Source organism: Carex rostrata, chromosome 1 (genome assembly GCF_964058835.1).
Source record: "Carex rostrata chromosome 1, lpCarRost1.2, whole genome shotgun sequence".
NCBI classification, from domain to species: Eukaryota; Viridiplantae; Streptophyta; class Magnoliopsida; order Poales; family Cyperaceae; genus Carex; species Carex rostrata.
In genome coordinates, this window is record NC_135918.1 from 17,054,490 (window position 1) to 17,071,302 (window position 16,813).

The following is a 16,813-nucleotide window of genomic DNA, read 5'->3' on the forward strand; positions in this document are numbered from 1 at the left end:
CATAGAAATTATTAAATTCAGACGTACAGAAATAGAAAGAGTGTCTCATTTTCAAAAAATATAGAAAGATCTGACTAAGTGAGTATGATCCAAAATATATGGATCTGACTCAATGAGCTAGATCCAAATATTATGTTTTTTTTTTAGATCATCTATACCAGAGATGGATTTTTCTCTAATCGGACGGTCCAGATCCAAACTAAAAGAAAATTAAAAAATATATATATGAATTTGAATCATTGAGTCTGATACATAATATTTGGATTGGACTCAATAAATTAGATCTTTCTTTATTTGTTAGAAATGAGACATTCTGTATATTTTTGTACGTCTAATTTTAATAATTTCTACAGATAAAAAAGTTCCTCTAAAACATGTTGAATTATAAATGAATTTAATTATGTCATGAAATTAATTTTGCTATTTATTACCAATAAATGTTCAATGGTGGCGTATACCTTAATTGAGTGCTTGATATTAATTGTTATATTATGTGATCATCTTTTAAAAACATGAAGAGATTCCCATGCAACATGATTTATTTTAGAGGAGGAATCCACTTATATTATTTTATAGTTATAATATTTTATAACAGGATTTTTTTTTTTAATTCAAATTGTTCAACATGATCTCTATATTAAAATATGCTTGGAGATCAAATTTTACATTTTTTTTATTTTTTATTAAATATTTTTAAAAACATTATTTACAGACCATTGAATTTTATACCATCTTAATAAATAGTAACAAAATTCAAAATTTTAATCAAAAATAAAAATTCAAAAAAAAATGTAAGATTTGATCTCCAAGCTCGAAAATGATATTACTACAACATTTCATGATTTGTGTTCTACATCACTCTTAACTGTGAACTATTTATAAAAAAATTACTACTTGCCATAGAACAATCCTCTGCCTTTACTGGTAAATTTGTAAATGACAGCTTTTTGTCTTAAAAATTTAGCTAATAACCCTTGTAATTCAATTTAAGAAAATTCTTTTTAATTTTTCATTCAAAAAATATTTTCTAGTAGTCATTTTTTTTTTTTGAAAGTTACATTAAATTTACCCTCTGATCGGAAAGCTCCTCTGGAGTGGAAAACGCGAATCAGAAAGAGAATTGATGTCTCTTTAGCTGATCGGAACGAAGAAGCAAACAAGAGAAGAGAAGATTTGTCGCGATTTGGAGGCGTTGATATCGTCCGACAAAATCGCATGCGGACCATAGGTATTTCACGAGAATTGATTTGCCGCTGTTTAGATAATTATCCGGCATTGTGTATGTGTGTATTCTTTTATTCAAATTTAAATCATTGGAGTTCTCCTTAAAAATGATTTTGCAAAATTTTGTAGAGATGTTTTGGCATTTACGTATGTTTTTAAACAAAAATTCCATTTGTTTTTCTTTTTACTTTTGCAGAGGGCTATAGGAAAATAATAAAATAAATTATAAGGGCTAAGGGAAAAATTAATAGTTGATAGTGCAGCTGCCAGCTATGATCTGTATGAATATTAAAGCGGACACACATAAATATTGAAACAACATGTACGAAATTTAAAGCGGATCACATGAAAATAGAAACATCAAGCTCAAATTTTTTAAGTCCAATACACGTTGGACTCATCTGGTTCCCAATATTTATATTTAGAGTAGAACTAGAGTGTTCTTAATAAGCTCAAGGTGTTTGATGAGTTTAACTCTAAAACCTATTAAATTAGCTTCAAACAATAAATTCAAACTGTTGAAACCGATTAGTCTTGAACATTGCATTGTTTACCATTGATTTAATACGTAAATTTGTTTATTTTATTTTGTGTGCATAAGCTGTTTGATGTAATGCCTCTGTGACCAAAGTTACTGAATAAAATATGGATATCAATTAGAAGGGATAACCAACGCACAAAGTCAGAAACTTTGTAACAATTCATGTAGACTTATACAAGCTCCATTTTACAAGTTATTAGTAAAAAAAACAAATAAAACGGTAAAATGACACATCAAAACCATTCCCAAATTTTAGTATTAATTGTAATCAAATCAACACTCATTATCATTCGGTTTCCATGTGGACAACCCAAATAAGATGGTTCCTTTCCATCCCAATAGAAGCCATTTGTTAGTTTCTTCAACAAGATAATCCTTGTGGTAAAGCTCTCTCACCATTCTCTCTATCTTTTTCTTGATCAGTGAATCCACTGGCAATTGCACAAAACCGGCCCGAAGACTCCTAACCTGCCACTGCCTATACGTCTCAGGTCTCTCATCTCTCTCTGAACCCTCACAAGCTATTGCATTAATTGCTCTTGGAATGAAAACTGTCCTCTCAATATGGAGCCTCGCCTCACTCTCTCGAGGCATAGTTGACTCAAAAATATCAAAAAATGATGAGAACTTGGATAAAACCCCCTTAAATCGGGTTGTGTAGAATGGCGTACTGTACGGGCCATTATAAATTCCATGAATAAAGACACGTGGTTTGATCTCCCTTATCAAATTTAGAACTTTATCACGAGGGCAGATCATGGCATCAGCAATTGTCTCATCAGCAAGTTTTCTAAATCTAAGTAAGCAATTTACTACTAAAATCTCATCTTTTTCAATCTTAAGATCTTCTATTCTAATGTTCTCATATTTGGATGCTATACCTTGATACTTGAGATGGATATTATATCTCTTAGCATATTCTGACAACCGGCTTCCTGTCTCTTCAACAAGTTTGTTTGGACGGAAACCTTTGTCGGGAAATTCTATGCCTGTTATACGGATTTTAGGTGGTGTACTTCCTAACTTCGAGAGACGTTCAAAGAAAGATGGCCACAAGAATCCCATGTGGATTCCAAAGTCAATTATATGAACCTTTGTGGCATTTTTTGAGATGTTAAGGATTGTTTGGATAGAGAAGTAATATAATGCTTTCATAAATGGGCAAATTGCATGATAAAAGCGGAATGCTTTCAAAAATTCAGTCACAGTTCCTTGCCTCGACAGTAGTTTATGGTAGATATCACTTCCCGTACCAGCCAAGCGTGCCTCGAGTGCATCCACGAAATAATATGCCAAACGTTGGTCGCCATTTCCCATAGGGTACGAGTGTTTCCTTATTTGCTTGATGAGTTCAGAGGCACTGTTGGAATCGTCAGCAGAAACTGCTTCGCAACAACTAATTAGGAGAGAATGAAGATTTACCAAGCAATCTCCAGTTTCCTTCTTTCCTAACACCTTCGGTAATTCATTTTTGACATCTTGTTTCATACCTTCACGTACTGAGATAACCTCTTTCGCATATTTGCTACCACGGAAAAGGAGAAATTGATCCAAATCATTTCTTGCCTGCTCATCTGCAGAAACTGCTCGTTGCTTGAGAGCTCGCCCCTCTGATAGATCTGGTTCTCTATCATTACTTGGGCCCGTTTTAGTATAGGTCTCGTAACATATTGCTTTGTTCTCATTCTCACTAACATCGTTTTTCTTGGGTTTTTCATGAAACTCAATTCTATTTGGCACTAAACCCACAAACAACTTTTCAATGGCTGGAAGAAACTTCATTGCTTCTTGAGCACCCTTTTCGACTCGTGTGGCCAGAAGGTTCTCCTTCTCCATTGATAAAGCAGATATAGGGTCAGCACTGCCACTAACCAAGAGGGGTTCAGATATAGTGTATGGTGGCACATCATCTCTTTCAAGGAGATCATAGAAGGATTTCTCAGTTTCTGTAAGAGCTGCCTCTTCTTCATAAATGCTTATATCATCATCTATATTTTCTTCTAACAGAATTTGGCCTATATAGTTGATTACTGCATTGGACGTGAGATCACACACCTCTTGGCTATTTGTACCATTGCTTGTCAAAGGATTAGGTGTGGCATTCTGGTTCTGGTTCTGATTCTGCTCACATTCAAAAACAGCTTGTGGTGCACTCGGAGTACCAAGGGCATGCCAAACATCTTGAGAATCCATTTGAAGCTGCCAAGTAACTGCAATTAGCATCAAGATGAATGGTTTAATTTCTTATTGCAAAAAGCATATATATTTAAGGGGGTCTGAATTGTAACAAACCAGTTAGTTGCTGGCTGCACTGGTACGATTTAGTGTCTTTTTGTCATTGAAGCTGATTATATTGTGGTAACTGGTAACTAGTACCGGCTTTTAACCTGGTAAGACTGGTACTGGTATGTAAGGCTTTTGAGTGGACCAATGAGAGATACTGTACAAAGGACCTCATTAGCTTTCATTACCGTTTTGGTTGATGCATGAGTATGTATTTGTTTAAACTTGTTTCTACGAATGGATGTAGCCGGTACCTCTCTCGAAAAAAAAAATGTTAGGTATGCTTTGTTGTCTTAATCATAGAAGAAAATCGGAATAAGAATCGGAATCGATCACTTTATTGTGAAATCGAAATCGGATAAATCAGTCAGAAATGTCTGAATCGGATTGGAAACTCAGATTTTTTTGCGGGATGTTTGTTTTGCTTGAAATAATAGAAATAAAATTGTAAAAAAACAATTAGGTCGAAAGTAATACTAAGACCACTTGTTAACCCCTAAAAAAAGAAAAATAGAAAAAGAATATTGCGAAATAGAAAAGACCAAAATGGAGGTTCCCATTAACACAAGAAATGGAGAGGGAGAAAGATGGGAATACAAATTCTATTCGGAAGCTCTCCTGTCTCTCAATTAATCATTTCCGACTGAAGGGTCCCCTGGTTCAAAAATATCTGTGCGCCATGTTCATTTTCTGTTAATAATCTTTCTTTTTCCTCAGGAAAGAATTTTCAAACTCAGAAAAATAATCCGAGTTTCAGAGAGTTAAGATCGAAGAATCGGTTTGAAACCAGAAAAACCGGTCTAAATCATAAAACTCGGTCTGAAATCGGTGCAAACTCGGTCTGAAATCAGTTTGGTCCGATTCCGATCCAAATAGACAGATTTCAGTCTGACTCGGCCGAATTTGCCTACTATGATTCTAATTAATATGTTCATGGAATAAATTTCTTGACAAATTTTATCTTGAAAGTAATAAGGTTCATGGATAAAGGGTCTTTCAAATATACCAGAATATTCATTACAAGAACAAAAGTGTAGAGATGAGATGAGGTCCATATAGAAAACCCGTACCTATATATCCGTGGTCTCTTTGCAGCTCCGCTTTATCTCTGTTGTGAATACAGAGAATACTTCTCTTCTTCTTTCTCTCTGAAAATGGTGGAAATGAAGTGTATAAAAATCAACTCGGATAGAAGGACCTCTGGCTCTAGTCATACTCATCATTTATTCACTTTGACAATTCGGAGAAAAAGTAACCTATAGATTAGATACACCAAAAAAAAAGTTATAGATTGTGTGCGCTTTGATTCTCTACAACTATATGATCTGAACGCACGATAGGTAACCATAGCACGGCGGTAATTTTCAAAAATCATAAATATAATACGTCTATTATATATATTATTTTTTATGATACATGCTAGCCTCCGAGCTGGCTAGACGTAGTTCTCAAGTTGGACTCGAATTCGTGTGTAAAGTATTCGGACTCTAACCCCTGATACCTTGTTTTTATGGAAAAATGTGAACCCCTTTTTAGGTCCAGCTTTGGGCCTTATACAGATTTGTCATTTGTTGTCGCGTAGTGCACCGATCTAAGGGCCTGACAGTAGTACGAAGACTGTTGCAAAGATCACTCTATATGAGTGATCTCGAGCTGAGCTAAGTCTTCTCGAGATATCTCTATGTCAAAGACCTCTGTAGGCCTTTGGGAATTGGGCTTTGGCAGCCCAACACTTTATGTTTGCTTTCCAAAGTTCTTGACTGGTCTGACGGACCGGTTCAGAGTCCAACTTCATGAGCCCGTGACTTATGGGCCTATCATTTTATTTTTTTTATAATATTATTAATTCAAAACTTGTATTATATAAATTAAATATAAAAAAATTGGATGGGAGATGATAGAATAACCTAAGTATGTATTAAATAACATAGCTACTCTATTTATAACAACAAAAGTGAGTAGGCGTAGTAGCAAGGGGTTATGTTAACCTTGATATAACAATGTCTTTAATTCAAAAGGCATTTCCGACTCCTAATTAAAATATTGGTAATATTCTCTTAATTAGTTTCTTAACACATCAAACCAAGAAAACGTAATTAAAAAAAAAAACGTCACCTCTTTTTTAATTGATCATCTAAATTTATGGAACTGAGAAATGAGAAAATTAATATAATAAGTATTTGAATTTTATTAATTAATAAATATACTTTGTATATAGTTTTTAATATTAGTATATTAATTAATATATCACTAAACTATCTTTTTATACAAATAAATTCATTTATCGTTTCTTCCATAAACTTCCCTTGTTATAATAAAAGAAGGTGAAAATTATATATGTTATAGTCTGTTATGATGAACTTGGTTAACACCAAGAAGGCCACAGCCAATCACCGTCTAATTAAACCTTAAACTAGTTAATTTTAATTGTTCGTTTTTCCCGTACTTAATTTCGTCTCTTTTATTTTCATTCACCAACAACGAAGAAAAGAAAACCGCACTGCTGAAAATTAAATTCCAGTACTACTGAGTCCATATTCTCTGAGGCAACATAGTATTTTTGTTTAGATTCAGACCGTTCAATCAAAATCCGTAAAGATACAGAGCTAGATTTTCGAACTATGAAATTCAAATACACATTGTGAGTCAATCTTGTAAAATTTTCCTAAAAATAATAGGATAAATTTTCTAATACTATCATATTTTACTCTAAATTATATAAAAAATCATACATAAATATTAAAAAATAGAGATCAATTGAGCCCTTTAAGTCCATCTCTGAATATTAACTAGCAATATGAGGTATTTAATTGAAATTAAGAATGAATTATTATCTAAATTAGTTGTATGGCTCAAAATAATTTTTATTTTTACCGATGAATGTTCAATGGTGGCGTATACTTTAATTCAGTGCATTAATTGTTATATTATGTGATCATCTTTCAAAAAATATTTTTCAATGATATGTTTCAGAAGTTTTGAAGTTTAAGCTTCTTACGAAATATTAACAAGCACATATATTTATATATTTTATAATCAAATGATGATGGCAACACTTTCAAGTGCTTATGATAAGAGTTTTTAATAAAAGCAGAGCAGTGTCTATTTGAATTATAAAAAGATCCAATCTAAAATTTTACAAGATTAAAAACAGATCGATCTCATTCTACACGGTATGATCGAAACCGCACTGGATCGGAACTCGTACCTTTTATCTATATCATATTTGAACATTTGTATCTATCTTTGTATGCGCATATATATATATATATAGAGAGAAAGATATATAGCACGGGAGGCCACTATGCTATCCATAGCACCCCAGCCTAACTCTATATATATATATATATCCCCCATACTCCATTGTTTCGTTCCCCATACTCTCATCCTCTTTGATCTCCTGTACCACAGTTTGTACCAGCTCAAGGAGATGAACAATTTGGATATCTCTTTCTTTCTTGAGCCTTTTTATCAATTTTTTTTTTTTAATTACATGATGTTTGAGGCGGTAACCTGCTGATACCAAAGCGAATTTTGAATATGTGGATTACATGATAATATCGGATCCGATTCAAACCTTCATTCAACAAACCCTGTCATGTGTTTCAAGTTGCGTTTGATTACACGCTAGTTAATAACTGAGCAATGCCTATAATTAGTGCTAATTACAGCCTCCACATCTCCCATCCATTCAACTGCCACGCTCACATATCATGGTTCACACAGCTTACCGCCTCAAACATCCAACTTCCACATCCTTCCATCTCTCTCTATATCAACTATTGTGTTCTCTTTTGTGTAGCGAGTAATCAACCTTAATTCAGATGAACCCAACCTCAATGATGAGTGAAATGAATTTGAAGATGAGGTTCTTAAAATTGAAATTGTATGATTCTAAATGATCATCTGTGGAATTTGTCGTGAAACTTGCAAAATTGCAGGGACTACATAAAAAATACAAACCAACAAAAAAATATATACTGATGAGAACTAGTCAGGCACCATTGCCACTGGATAAATACTAACTAGTAATATATATGTGGTCAGTATCACAGTATCAGTTACATATACGTACATGGATGAATGTATGAACTTATGCTGTTGACTGCGCCCTTGACCCAGACATATATTTCCATTTTTCTCCCCTTGATTAGCCCACAAAAATTCAGATTCCAACTCTCTGTGAAGTGCAATAGAACTTATTGTCAACAAAAACTTACTTATTTTGTAACTTTGGAAAGTGGGTCTGAAATTTTGAGCAGAAATCAAGGACACAAATACTTCCAATCTGTCATCTCCTACTCAAACATCTAATCTCCGTCTACACAAAACTTCCAAGCTAGATAGATATATCTTTCTCTTGCGGAGGAGGAGGCGGCGGCGGCAGGTCAATAGAATTGTAGTGCTTAATTATAAGGAGTTCGGTTTTATTAGCGCCGGCGGACTAAGACTCTTAAGAATATTAGGGTTCAGTTTTATTTCACTTATAATTTATTTGATTAGATTTGGTCTATAAATAAAAACTTGACAATGTGTGTTTCACATGCGTTATATAAGTTATTCATGTCAGATGGTTCACAAAGGCCAGCAGCAAGTTTTAAAATATTCCCTAATGCGTGATGTTTGGTTGAAGCTTAAACCGTAGAATATTCTCAATTAAGTCACCAAATGTGAAATGGTTAGACTGGTCTAACTAGTTGTAAGTCCAAAGTTAAGCCTAAATACGGACTAAACTAAACTGGTCTAACTAGTCTGGTATATATTGAGAGCTGACCGCCTCATGTTTGGGCGGTCTGGTGCTAAGAGTGGACCGAGTGGTCAGGGTATTTTTTTAATTTTTTTGTTTTTGACAGCAGATTTGCTTTTTTTTTTTATTAGAGTATTAATAAAAATCACGGGCCAAAAGGCCCTTAGTGGAATAACGTTTAGATATTTATCCTGCATTGTGTGTGTGTGTTTTTTTCAAATTGAAATCATTGGAGTTCTCCTTAAAAATGGTTTTGCAATATTTTTGTAGGAATGTTTTGGCATTTACATCTGTTTTTAAACAAAAATTCCATTTTTTTTTTCTTTTTACTTTTGCAGATGGCTATAGAGAAACAATAAAATAAATTATAAGGGCAATAGGGAAAAATTACTAGTTGATAGTGCAGCTGCCAGCTAAGATCCACATGAATATTAAAACGGACACACATAAATATTGAAACAACATGTGCATCCACGAATCTTAAAGCAAATCAGACTAAAATAGACACCATAAAGCTCAAATCTTTTTAGTCCAATACACATGGGACGCATCCAGTTCCCAATATTTATATTTAGAGTAGAACTGGAGCGTTCTTAAGCGCATCAAAGTGCTTGATGAGCTTAACTTCAAAATCTATTAAATTAGCTTCAAACAATAAATTCAAACAGCTGAAACCGATTAGTCTTGAACTTTGCGTTGTTTACCATTCATTTAATCTGTGTGCATAAGGTGTTTGATGCAATGCCACTGTGACCAGAAAAAGTTACTGAATAAAATATGGAAATCAATTAGAAGGGATAACCAACACAGAAAATTTGTAACAATTCATGTAGACTTATACAAGCTCCATTTTACAAATTATTACTAAAAAAACAAAGAAAATGCTTAAAATGACACATGAAAACCATTCCCAAAATATAGCTCATTTTATCATGCATGCCTTTATTGCAATCAACACTCATTCTCATTCGGTTTCCATGTGGACAACCCAAATAAGATGGTTCCTTTCCATCCCAATAGAAGCCATTTGTTAGTTTCTTCAACAAGATAATCCTTGTGGTAAAGCACTCTCACCATTCGCTCTATCTTTTTCTTGATCAGTGAATCCACAGGCAATTGCACAAAACCGAGAAACAGGTAAAGGAAAAAAGTATTGCAAAATAGGAAAGATCAAAATGGAGGTTCACATTAACAGAAGAAATGGAGAGGGAGAAAGTTGGGAATCTATTCGGAAGCTCTCTTGTCTCCCATTTAATCAGACAAATGGAGCCCACGCCAAAGATCCCGTCATTTCCGACTGAAGGGTCCCATGGTTCAAAAGTACCTGTGCGCCATGTTCATTTTCTGTTAATAATCTTTCTTTTTCCTCAGGAAAGATCTCCAAAATCAGAAAAATAATCGGAGTTTCGGAGAGTTAAGATCGAAGAATCGGTTCTAAATCATAAGACTCGGTCTGTAATCGGTACAAACTAGGCCGATTCAACACTGTTCAACCAGGTTTTACCCGTAAAACTCGCTCTCCACATGAATCAGTTCAAAATCGGCTCGGTCTGGTCCGATTCCTGTCCAAATCGACCAATTTCGGTCCTACTCGGCCGAGTTTGCCTTCTATGGTCAATAAATTTCTTGACAAATTTTATCTTGAAAGCAATAAGGTTCATAGATAAAGGGTCTTTCAAATATACCAGGAAATTCATTACAAGAACAAAAGTGTAGAGATGAGATGAGGTCCATATATATATAAAGCCCGTACTTATATATCCGTGGTCTCTTGGAACCTCTGCTTTATCTCTGTTGTGAATACAGAGAATACTCTTCTTCTTCTTTTATCTGTATACCTCTCTGCTTTCTGAAAATGGTGGAAATGAAGTGTAGAAAAATCAACTCGGATGGAAGGACCTTGACAAAGATAGTCATAGTCACCATTTAGTTACTTTCACAATTCGGAGAAAGAGTAGCCTATAGATTAGATACCGAAATTTTTATAAATATCCAAATCAACTAACAAATTACGGAATCTAACCTGTTTTGCAATGAAATTCGAAAAATACCCAATCCGGTTATCCAATAACCGGATTTAATACAAGTGTCCGGTTACCCACTCCCCGAACTCAAAAAAAAAAGTCCGGTTAATGGTTAACCGGATTTGTGCATTGTTTTTTTTTTTTTTTGAAAACAGAAATTTTTTATTATTTTTTATTTTTTCTATTAAAATATTAGAAATGTTGAATATATTTCTTTAAAAATAGATGAAATACAATATAATTTAATTTATTAGAAAGACTGCAACAAATAACCTGGATCAATATTTTTCAGATCGGATTTTTCGCGGCTGTAAGAAAAATTAATATATTTCTTTATGTGTTATTGGAAAAAAATAAAAATAATTAGATTCTGAGTTATTCATCCCGGTTCAAAAGTCATTTCCAGATAATCCAGAAAATATTGTGACTTTTCTAGTACATTTAATTTATAAAAAGTTGTATCTATTTTGAGAATTCTTTTTGAAAAACAATCATTAAATAAATTAAAGTTTTTGTTTTTTTTCAAAAACAGATATAACTTTTTATAAATTAAATGTACTAGAAGGATCACAATATTTTCTGGATTACATAGAAGTGACTTTTGAACCGGGATCAATAACTCAGAATCTAATTATTTTTATTTTTTTCCAATAACACATAAAGAAATATATTAATTTTTCTTACAGCCGCGAAAAATCCGATCTGAAAAATATTGATCCGGTTTATTTGTTGCAGTCTTTCTAATAAATTAAATTATATTGTATTTCATCTATTTTCAAAGAAATATATTCAACATTTCTAATATTTTAATACAAAAAATAATAAATAATAAAAAATTTCTGTTTTCAAAAAAAAAAAAAAAAAAAAAAAACAATGCACAAATCCGGTTAACCATTAACCGGACTTGTTTTTTTGAGTTCGGGGAGTGGGTAACTGGACACTTGTATTAAATCCGGTTATTGGATAACCGGATTGGGTATTTTTCGAATTTCATTGCAAAACAGGGTAGATTCCGTAATTTGTTAGTTGATTTGGATATTTATAAAAATTTCGGGATTAGATATACCAAAAATTTCAAAGATTGTAGGCGCTTTGATTCTCTACAATTATATGATCTGAACGCACGGTACCATCTCTTCTGAGCTATATTTTGCATGAATACGGGTAAAGATATTGTATTGGATACGGTGGTACGATAATTTTTAAAAATTATGAATACGATACGTGTATTATATATATTATTTTTTATTATTTTAATAATATTATTAATTCAAAACTTATATTATATAAATTAAATATCAAAAAAATTGAATGAGAGATGATACAATAACCTAAGTATGTATTAAATAATATAGCTACTCTATTTTATAACAACAAAAGTGAGTTGGCGTAGTGGTAAGGGATTATGTTAACCATTGATATAATAATGTCTTTAATTCAAAAGGCATTTCCGACTCCTAATTAAAATATTGATAATATTCTCTTAATTAGTTTCTTAAAGCATCAAACCAAGAAAACGTAATTGAAAAAAGAAAAAACATCAGCTCTTTTTTAAGAATAATTATATGAAATCCCTCACTCCCATCCCCCCATTTTTCCCGCACTCTCTCTCTCTTCCTTAACTGCTATATATCCCCTCACTAATTTCGCTAAAAGTTTTCTTTTATCCCCGCATTAAATTAGACTGTCATTAAATACCAATCCCCGCATTAATTATGCCTTCCTCTAATAACAATTCCAGCATTAATTATTCCTTTAAAAACAATCTCCGCATTAATTATACTGTTATCTAATAACAATCCCCGTTAATAAATTATCTGTTAATTGATGTTCAAAAAAGTATTTATCATTATTTCTGAGAAGTATTTACCCTTGTAACATAGAGTATTTATCCATGTAACATAGAGTATTTATCATTATGTCTGAGAGTATTTATCATTGATATTTTACTGTAAGTTGCAATTATATCTGAGAAGTATTTATCTATGTAATACAAAGTATTTATCCATGTAACATAAAATATTTATCATTATGTATGAGAGTATTTTTATCATTGATGTTTTACTGAAAGTTGCAAATATGCCTGAGAAATATTTATCCATGTAACATAAAATATTTATCCATATAATGTAAAGTATTTACTCATGTAACATAAAGTATTTATCATTATGTCTCACAGTATTTATCATTGGGTGAGGGTATTGTTTATTTAATGGTCTCCAGTTGTGCGGGGACGATTAAAAAAAAAAGGAAATTTTGTGCGAGGACAATTAATGGATTGATTTATTCTTTCATAAATAGATATCATTGCATAGGGTTTAATACCTAACAAATTCAAGTTAAATACTAACAGTTTTTTAAACGCTCATTAATGATTGAGCGGTCCCCCCATGTTTAATGGTCCCCAGTTGTGCGAGGACGATTCAAAAAAAAAGGAAATTTTGTGTGGGAACAATTAATGGATTGATTTATTCTTTCATAAATAGAGATCATTGCAGAGAGTTTAATACCTGACAAATTCAAGGTAAATACTTTGATGCTTCAAGTTAAATACCCGCAGTTTTTTAAACGTTCATTAATGATTGAGCGGTCCCCCCATGTTTTTTTTGGCAGTATCTACGGGGATAAATGCGGGGTGGAGGCTGCGAGGATTGTTATCATCATCCCTTTTTTAATTGATCATCTAAATTTATGAAACCGAGAAACTGAAAAAATTAATATAAGTATTTGAATTTTATTAATTAATAAATTTACTTTGTATATAGTTTTTAATATTAAATTTTTAATGAATATATAACTAAACTATCTTTTTATACAAATAAATTCATTCATCGTTTCTTCCATCAACTTCCCTTGTTAATGAAAATTTTCTTATAATGTCAATTTCAAATTAAAACTTGTAAAAATTCTCTTGAATTCAAATTTTTACTACACGCATATTGTATCGCCTCAATATATAACAAGGTTCTAAATAGTGTGCTATATAGCATTATAGCACCGCTATTCGAACTATAAAAGCTATGCAGCTATAAACGCTGTAGAGTGTTATTTCACGCTATAGTAGCGCTATATGAGCATAGCACCGTTTTTTTAATCATTCCGCTATGACGCAATAAACGCTATTTAAACCTTTAATATATAACATCCATCAATAACTTAAAATCATTAAAAAAATAAAAAACTAAAAATTACTTTAACATATAATCAATTTGTGAAGAGCCAAATTTAAACTTTTCTAGGGAAGAGCATTTAGCCTGTTTACGGATCGAAACACCAAAGGTTACATAATTTAATTACTAGAGAAAATAACCTATGTGGGTCCGCCAAATGGAGCAGATTTAATAATTCCCTTTTTTTAAAGGGGGAATTTCACGTATACCCCTCAAAAACTTCAAATTTACGTATTTCCACCTCTAAAATTTAAAATTACATATTCCCCCTCTAAACTTCAAAAACTCACAAATTTATCCATTTCATTGTCTTTTATATTAAAACTCATTCTAAATTTATAAAATACTCATTTTACCCTTTCTTAAAAGCATAAAATGCCTATTGGACTCAAATTTGAATATGAAGAGTTCATCTACTGTCTGATCTATGCATATCTCATTAAGTTCTGTCTATGTTACTTCAATTTACGTGCGTATTCGCTTCAAGATTCGTGTTGATCTAGCACGCACATTTCTTAAAGCAATTTTGATCCGCGCGCAACACATTAAGATACGTGCGCATCGCTTCAAGATATGTGTTTGTTCGCCTCAAGATTTGTGTTGATCTAGCATACACATATCTTAAAGTAGTTCGGATGCTAGAGAAACCCATCGTGATTCGAATTTAAGTCTGATGGGTGTTTTATGCTTTTAATTAATGATAAAATATATATTTTATAAATTTAGAATGAGTTTTAATATAAAAGACAATAAAATGGGTAAATTTGTGAGTTTTTAAAGTTTAGAGGGGAAAATACGTAATTTCAAAATTTAGAGGGACAAATATGTACTTTTGAAGGTTTTGAGGGGTATACATGAAATTCCCCCTTTTTGAAATATAGTTGAGAAGGTCTTGGATTTAATTAAATATGTCAAAAAATAGATGAATTAGCTAAATGATGATGTGTCTTATTTAAATTATGAGAAATATTTTTGGAAATTATTAAATAATGAAAAATATTGTGCGAATTATTCAATGCAAAGTAACTAAATTATGAGAAATATCAATGTTTTTATGAAATATGCTCGTTGATCTTCCCCTTTAATTTAAGGAGGATTTCATGTATATCCCTTAAAAGTTTTAATATTACGTATTTATTTCTCTAAAATCAATAATTACATACTTATATTTAAAAATTATAAAAATTCACATATTTGTTCAATTTTCAAGGATAAATAGAAAGTAAATGTTAAATATGATGGATTGAACAAATCTGTGAGTTTTTACAATTTTCAGAATAAATATATAATTATTGAATTTGAAGGGATAATATTGGAACTTTTGAAGCATATACATGAAGTCCCCCTTGATTTAATTTATTTTGGACTTTCTTTTGGGTCTGACGAAGCTTCTTAGCCTTCTAGCCTCTGTTCCAATTGATTTTTTGTTCATGCTCTCATCTAATAACATATTAATTCCAATTGATTAAAATTGTTTATTGAACTCATTATTTTATATTAAGAGTTGTAATTAATAATACTATATCCACAAAGATGGTTGTCTTCCAATACCTCTAAAACATGTCGAATTATAAAGTATTTTCAATAAAATTAATAATGAATTCTTCTTGAATTTAATTATGTCATGAAATTAAATTTTTTTTATTACCAATAGATGTTGAATGGTGATTGGTGGCGTATTCCTTAATTGAGTGCATGATATTAATTGTTATATTATGTGATCATATTTTAAAAACATGAAGTGATTTCCATCCAGCATGATTTATTTTAGTGGAATCCACTAGGGGTGTCAACGGGTATGGTAAGGGTCCGGTGGAAGCATTTTCATACCCGTACCCATCACAAATTATTCTTATTCGTACCCTACCCTTACCCGTTACAAATTGCCTTACCCGTACCCTACCCTTACCCGTTATAGTTGTCGGATAACGAAACGGTAGCGGGTAAATAACGGTTAATACTTGTATAATAATTATTTTATTATTTATTAAATAAAATACTAAGACACATTTATTTGTCACATATATAATCACACTACTAATATGAAAATTAATTCTAACTATATTGATTTTTATCAAAAACACATTTAAAAAAAAAATATCTCTGTTCTTTAATTAAAAAAATCAGGTATGCAAATAAAAGCAAGATGGTCAATTGTTCAAGTACTTTAACGGTGATTATGTTTAACACAGTTACATAAATGGTCAATTGTTCAAGTTAGAAAATTTAATAAATTTTATTTTCTAAGATTAAGAGTAGTTGCCAGTTGGACTGTTGGAGAGGGATAGTAATTCAATGCTCATTAAGATATATAATATATACAATTTTTTTATATAATTACCCGATCGGTTAACGGGTACGAAATAGGCTCTACCCGTACCTTTACCCGTTTTGATAACGAAAAAAAATCTTTACCCGTACCCGATAAGTTTACGAAAAAAAAATCTTACCTATACCCGTCTTATCAAATACGGTACGGGTCGGGTAAACGGATAAAAGGGTGCCATTGACACCCCTAGAATCCACTTACAACATTTTATAGTTATAATATCTTACAACATGATTTTTTAAAGTCCGAACAGTTGATGCAAACTGTTCAACATAATCTCCATATTAAAATGTGCTTGGATATCAAATTTTCAATTTTTATTTATTTATCTCCATTCCATTATTAAGCACGTTGGGTGTCCAATCCGCCAACGGCTACGATTGAAAGATGAAATTTCGAATTTAATCTCAGCCTCCAAGTACATAATCTTTCTTCTTTTGATTAAATGAATCTGAATAATGTGTAGAAGTCTAAATTTAACTAAAAATATAATAC

At 31.9% G+C, this 16,813-nt stretch overlaps 1 pseudogene across 1 annotated transcript; it reads right to left on the reverse strand.

The window, feature by feature from the left end:
* Window positions 1-1,890: 1,890 nt before the first annotated feature.
* LOC144561475 (scarecrow-like protein 9 pseudogene) lies at window positions 1,891-5,221 on the reverse strand (annotated as a pseudogene). The gene is made up of 2 exons (XR_013513861.1): window positions 5,119-5,221; window positions 1,891-3,975 (listed from the first exon to the last, which is right to left on the reverse strand). The product of XR_013513861.1 is annotated as a scarecrow-like protein 9 pseudogene (transcript).
* Window positions 5,222-16,813: the final 11,592 nt, after the last annotated feature.